The sequence below is a fragment of the Equus przewalskii genome, unplaced genomic scaffold (genome assembly GCF_037783145.1).
Source record: "Equus przewalskii isolate Varuska unplaced genomic scaffold, EquPr2 contig_12304, whole genome shotgun sequence".
Taxonomy (NCBI): domain Eukaryota; kingdom Metazoa; phylum Chordata; class Mammalia; order Perissodactyla; family Equidae; genus Equus; species Equus przewalskii.
Genome location: NW_027227022.1, coordinates 50,471 through 57,260, shown reverse-complemented (window position 1 = coordinate 57,260; position 6,790 = coordinate 50,471). Strand labels below are relative to the sequence as shown.

Below are 6,790 nucleotides of genomic sequence, written 5' to 3'. Positions count from 1 at the left end.
GCCGGCGGAGTCCAGGTTCCTGAGGGATGGACGGCGTCGGCGCGATGAGGGAGGGGGAAAATAAAGGGGACGTGAGACTTGGGTTGGTGTTAGCAAGTCCGACTTTACTGTGCACAAGTGTCGTTTATATATTTTTCAGGATTAGTACAGAAATAGTTTTACAAATATTCTCAGAGAGATAAGGAAGTAAGAAACGAGCACAAGAATATTTATTAGCATTCCATTCTATAGAGCATAAGGTTAATGATCGTCTTCTCTGCAATTAACTAGTGTTTGTTGTCTCTAAGCTAAAGGAGATAGGTACCTAGGCGTCTGTTGTAATTCATGGTAAAGTTAAATCAAAGAGAGAAGGTCCAGGCCTCCGGACAGGGCAGCAGCCCGTCTGGTTACATCCTGGTGGAGCCATCCCTGCCTCCCTCAATCATTTACGCCATTAGTGTAGATGGTTAATGGGAACAAAAGGTGACTCCAGGGTGTCTTATCCCCAGGGCTATCTGCATTCTCAGCGGGCAGTTAAACATCTTTACTTTTTCGCGCCCTTTAGGGGGTGGAAGCATTCCTTTGTCTTTTAGATTGTAGAGCTAACGGTCCCTTAAGTACACTGCCGGAGAAAGTATCATATTGTTAGTAAAGTAAAGGGCTGAAAAGCTAAGCTAAACTATAAATCTTCAAGAATAAAAAAGAGAAATAAGTATACACATAACCTTGATAGAAAGCATGCATATAATTCAGAAAATATCGGGGGTGTTGGCCGGCCATTCTTCACCGAGGGGCATTCTTGCACCCCTCGGCCCTTCTACTCACCAATTATTTATTGTTTATTGCTTTTAGGAGAAAACCTCTATAACATTTTAACAGAAAGCAGAAGGTCAAGAATAATATATAGATACTTCTTGATCATCCAATTAACCAGCAAACTTAGAAGGACGATGCATATGTATATTTAGACAAAGAACTGGAGGGAGAAGGAAACATTAACCAGATGGAGGCCATAAACCTAATTCGACATCTTATCTGGGCAGGATTCCTTTCTGATTGTCTCACATGGGACTGTGTGCTCCTCCATTAATTAACTGAAAAATATCTTGAAAGTTACCTGCAGGTGGTCACATTCTCTTACTGTATCTAATTTTCCCGGGAGGTAGTGCCTCCCAAGCAGCCACCCAAAGGAGTGAAAACTGGAGGTTAAGAAAGGAAAAGGAATGAAGGGCAATTAGAAGCAGCACAGGTTTCAGAACTATGTGAGGGGCTGGCCGGTTATTCTTCACCAAGGGGCGACCCTGCACCCCTCAGCGTTAATCGGCTGGACCCTGTCAAACAGCCGATCAAATGATGTAGCCACGGCTCCCAGCATCTCCCCCTTTTTTACTTTTTAAGGCCAACAGATGTAATTCTGCTGAAACCCGACTTATAGAGTTGAATATTAACTTGAGAAAGACTGGAAAAAGGCAAAGACAAATCATTAGAGCACCAATGGTGACAGCAATATTAACAATAAAGGAGCTCCAATTTTTCTCCCCTACAAAAGAGGTCAGAGAGGTGAAAAAGTTGGTGGCCACTTCAGAAGCAGAAAAGGATTCTTTAGCCTGATTAATATTATTAATTTGTCTATGTAAGTCACAAATGTCTAGACTAAAGTCTGAATGGTTCCATATTCCCTGGATATGATTTTTAATTTTCTCCCAGGAGTGTAGAGATTGATTTACCTTAAGAGGAGTCACACAGATCCATCTATAAGACACATGACAACGCAAGGCCAATCTAACCTTCAAATTTGTAAGTTCTTGTCCTATCTGTAATATTGCCTCTTCCAGAGCGTTTCCTTTGCCTCCAGTTTTTCGTCTATTATTTCTTGGGTAGTTAGGGCAAGAGTGGTATTCTTAGAAAGATCGTCTACATAAGAGGCAGTATGTATTTGTTTAGTCAGCGCTACAGCAGATACAGTGAGAGAGGTTGCTAATGCAATCAAGGCTGAGATACCCAATATTAAAGCAGAGATAAACCGGCGGGGGCGCTGTAAAAGATCAGTAGCCTGTTTCAAAGTAAGCAATCCAACATCATCATACCAGGGTTCAGACAAATGAACGGGTAGCATAAGATAGGGGGGTTGTTGTAATATGATTACAGCTTGTACCTCTACATCAGGGCTCAAACAATTAGTTAAAAATACAATCTGGACAGGAGATATCATAACGAGAATTATTAAAAGAGATAGACATAGCAAAACTGTGTACAGGAAAGGCCAAGAAAACATAAGGGGCCAGGACACAGGCCTTAACCTTATACAACTGTGATCCTGTTGGTCTAATCAGTACAACATTGTGTAAAGCGGCTATGGCCTGCAACAAGTGTGGTTGAATTTTGCCAGAGTCAGTAGAAAGAATAGGAGGGCGGAGGCGAGTGCGGACGGGGAGCCAGACGTTTAGAAGGTTTCTCGCGGAGTGAAAGTCGTCTCATCTGGGCTACTGGGGGAGATTCATCATCTATCTTGACTCGGAAGCTGGGGCTCGTCTGCCTTGGTGGAGGTGGGGGCAGAGGCTGCTTGCGGTACATGTCGAATCAGATGATCAGGAATCCACAAGGAGATGAAGCGTCCTGTGGAAATATGCAAACATATCCTCGACCGACAGTTAAGAGAATATCAGGACCTTTCCACTGTCCTGTAAGCAGGTCCTTCCATTTGACCTGTAGTAAAATATTTTGTTTATTATCATTCCAATGTCTCATCATAGGTGACTCACCATGAAAATCTAAATTGAGAAAATTTATCACAAACAGAGCATGACTTAGTAAAAGACGGGGAGAGCTATATTTGAGCTCTCCTCCTTGTAATTTTTCCAATTGTTGTTTTGGGGGGCTCAGATAGGGAGGAAAAGACAAACGTTTCAATTTTGTTTATAAATTGCTGTAAGTCATAGTTCTTTAAGAGAATAGAGAAAAAGATTTTCTTAACTCTGGAAAAAAGCAAAATATTAAAAATCAGTAATATCTCAATTAAAAAGTCATAAAAATTATAATCATCCCTATCAGTTTATTCTGTCCTGTGTAATTGGTTCTTGATCTTAATCTTCTGTCAGCAGTTTGTGAGGTCATCAGTTTCTCTGTTGGAGTTCTGTAATTTTTACCCAGTTTAGTTTTACAATCTGAGCGTTTATTAGAAACCTGTATTCTAGAGTGTTAGAGTCCTTTCCATGAATTTTCCTGAAGATGAGACATATTTGCAAAAGCAAAAAATAGAGTAAAACAATAACTGACTGTAAACAATAAAAGACTTAAAAATGATGATTGACAGAGAAACTTGGTTATCTCTGTGATATACAACACCTTAAACTAATAATTAGAATTATGGCTGATAGCCAGGATAGATCAGAATTTAGGCATGTATATAATTTCTAAAACACTTATATCAGTAACATTTACCCACATACTACCAACCAAGAAAGATTATTATCACTTTATCTGACAATTTTTCCCATGTAACTTTGGACCAAATAAGCCTGATTAGTTTAGAATTAACAAAACAGATTTGTCTTTTAGGTAGAGTTAGAAACCATTTGTTCCCAACAATGATGTTTAGATTACCCACAAGAACTTTGAGACATTAGACAAACAGCTATCATTTAAAGTTATTATGCTGACAAATTTCTAACAGGCAACATGAACTTATTTGACTAGGAAACCCAGGCTGCATATTTGCATATGCAGTGCTAACTCTGAGGACATATCCAAACATTTCAATCAAACCAACAAACTTAAGTTTTCATTAACCAAAGGTTAATCCATATCATCTTAAAAGACAGTGGGTTAATTTCTATTGTATTTAGAATTTATGTGAGCGCTTAATTTAAGCCAATTAAACAGAACACTTAGTATTGGCCATATCACCCGGAGGTAAAAATATCACACACATATAGACACACAGACACAGAGCCTTCACACCTATTGTTTTAAAAATCACTGCCATCAATCAGGTAATGAGTCAATCTCCAAGAGAGGGCACCCCACTTGGTTGCCAGGGTGATCAGGCCCGGAAACCAGGGGGGGCGCTCCCAGAGGTGGAGCCTATGATATTTTAAAGATTTCTTTGTCTCTCAACTGCAAAGCTCAAAAGGAGCCAAAAATGGTCACTGTAACTTTAAGAGAGAGGAAAGAAAAGGGTCCATTACCTTGCAAATCTCCTGAGCCTAGGGCAGCGTTCTACTTGTTCTGCCTGTGGGATTCCTATAGCAAGGGGTGATGGGGGCATCCCCCTGCATGTATCTCTTGTCCCCCTGCATGCATCTCTTGTATACCTTCCCTATTATGCCTGGCAGTCATAAGTGCCTGGTGAATGATTCCCAGGATAAAAGGATAGAGAAAAACAGTGAGGAACTTTCCGCCAGTCTGGGGGACATTCTACCCAATTGCAGCCTGGAGCCATTCTCCCAAGAAGGGGTTCCCACACTCAACCAAAGGTTAGAGTTTGGTACTTTCCTTGAACTGGAGTCCCGATTGGGACTTTTCCCGCAGTTCAGAGTATGGTCAGGTGCCAGAGGGAGGGGTCCCATTCCAGCCTTAGGAAAAGAAACCTTCCACGGGAGTCTTGGAGATTGGCGGCCGTCCTAATGACTTAAGTGGCCGACCCGTGCCCATTTAAAATTTGTCTATTAGAGATAGAGTCAGGAAGGAATGGATTAATTCATTTTCCATCACCCTCAGGCTTAAGGTACTGATTCTCTTCAGGCTGAATGCCACAATTTGCCCCATAGAGTAGCCATGGGCAGCAAAAGTGGATTCATACAGCTGTCCGAGAAGGTTCCCGATGGAGCAGTGAATTTAGATCCATCCTTGAAAAAGAGAAAGTCACAAGGAAAAAATAGGGCACTTACCAGAACTTGAGCTCACAAGCCGATGAAGCAAGTCCACCAGAAATGATGCAGGGTTGGTGAGCCGAGGAGTCGAGAGAAAGATTTCCTGGGCTCTCAAGATTTGGTGGCAGTGCTCTTTTATTTAGAGAATAGCGTGGAATAGCATGGGGACAGGACCCATGGGCAGGCAGAGCTGCTGCGTGGTGACAGGACCCACGGCCAGAACTTAACAGGTCTTGCTCTTATAATGTTGCACAAGGAAGTATTCCCAGTTAGACATTTTAAAACATACTTAGGCAAAATTGATATAACCTCTTTATAAAGAAAATCAGCTTCTAAGTTGTGTTCCCACTATCATCCAGGTTTCCAAATTAACAGTTTCCTCTTCGGGGAACCAGGGACATTGTTCTTGTAAAAATGTAGGAATGTAGAAATCTGTCCCAAAGAGGCTTTTATGTCTCTTTTTTGCAAGCATACATGTTATTATTTCTATACAGAGCCTTCTTTCTTTAGACTCAGTATGGCCCAAAACTTCTCAAAAGTTCTTAATACTTCTTATTCTTCCTAACCTTATTTCACTCTCCCTTTCCGGAGAGGGACTAAAACTTCTCTATTATTATTATTATTATTATTATTATTTTTATTTTTTTATTTCACTCTCCCTTTCTAGAGAGGGGCAAAAACTTCTCAATTATTATTATTATTATTATTATTATTTTTTATTTATTTCACTCTCCCTTTCTATTTCACTCTCCCTTTCTAGAGAGGGGCAAAAACTTCTCTATTATTATTATTATTATTATTATTATTATTATTATTTTTTTATTTCACTCTCCCTTTCTAGAGAGGGGCAAAAAACTTCTCAATTATTATTATTATTATTATTATTATTATTATTATTTTTATTTCACTCTCCCTTTCTAGAGAGGGGCAAAAACTTCTCAATTATTATTATTATTATTATTATTATTTTTATTTCACTCTCCCTTTCTAGAGAGGGGCAAAAACTTCTCAAAGTTCTTAACACCTACTACCCTTCTGTCCTTTCCTCACTCTCCCTTTGGCAGAGAGGGGCTACAGGGGGCTCTTCTTTCCAGCCCTGGGTAGGATCCTATCCGTCCCGAGAAGTGGGGGGAACTTACCCTTCAGGTCCCTGTTCGGGCGCCACTTGCCGGGGTCCCGCCCCGGCGGAGTCCAGGTTCCTGAGGGATGGACGGCGTCGGCGCGATGAGGGAGGGGGAAAATAAAGGGGACGTGAGACTTGTGTTGGTGTTAGCAAGTCCGACTTTACTGTGCACAAGTGTCGTTTATATATTTTTCAGGATTAGTACAGAAATAGTTTTACAAATATTCTCAGAGAGATAAGGAAGTAAGAAACGAGCACAAGAATATTTATTAGCATTCCATTCTATAGAGCATAAGGTTAATGATCGTCTTCTCTGCAATTAACTAGTGTTTGTTGTCTCTAAGCTAAAGGAGATAGGTACCTAGGCGTCTGTTGTAATTCATGGTAAAGTTAAATCAAAGAGAGAAGGTCCAGGCCTCCGGACAGGGCAGCAGCCCGTCTGGTTACATCCTGGTGGAGCCATCCCTGCCTCCCTCAATCATTTACGCCATTAGTGTAGATGGTTAATGGGAACAAAAGGTGACTCCAGGGTGTCTTATCCCCAGGGCTATCTGCATTCTCAGCGGGCAGTTAAACATCTTTACTTTTTCGCGCCCTTTAGGGGGTGGAAGCATTCCTTTGTCTTTTAGATTGTAGAGCTAACGGTCCCTTAAGTACACTGCCGGAGAAAGTATCATATTGTTAGTAAAGTAAAGGGCTGAAAAGCTAAGCTAAACTATAAATCTTCAAGAATAAAAAAGAGAAATAAGTATACACATAACCTTGATAGAAAGCATGCATATAATTCAGAAAATATCGGGGGTGTTGGCCGGCCATT

General features: G+C 40.8%; 1 long non-coding RNA gene across 1 annotated transcript; it reads right to left on the bottom strand.

Annotated features, from left to right (window-relative positions):
* Positions 1-83: 83 nt before the first annotated feature.
* Positions 84-6,105, bottom strand: LOC139081274 (uncharacterized). Its single transcript, XR_011536384.1, has 2 exons — positions 5,990-6,105; positions 84-2,595 (listed from the first exon to the last, which is right to left on the bottom strand). It is a non-coding gene; the product is annotated as an uncharacterized lncRNA (long non-coding RNA).
* Positions 6,106-6,790: the final 685 nt, after the last annotated feature.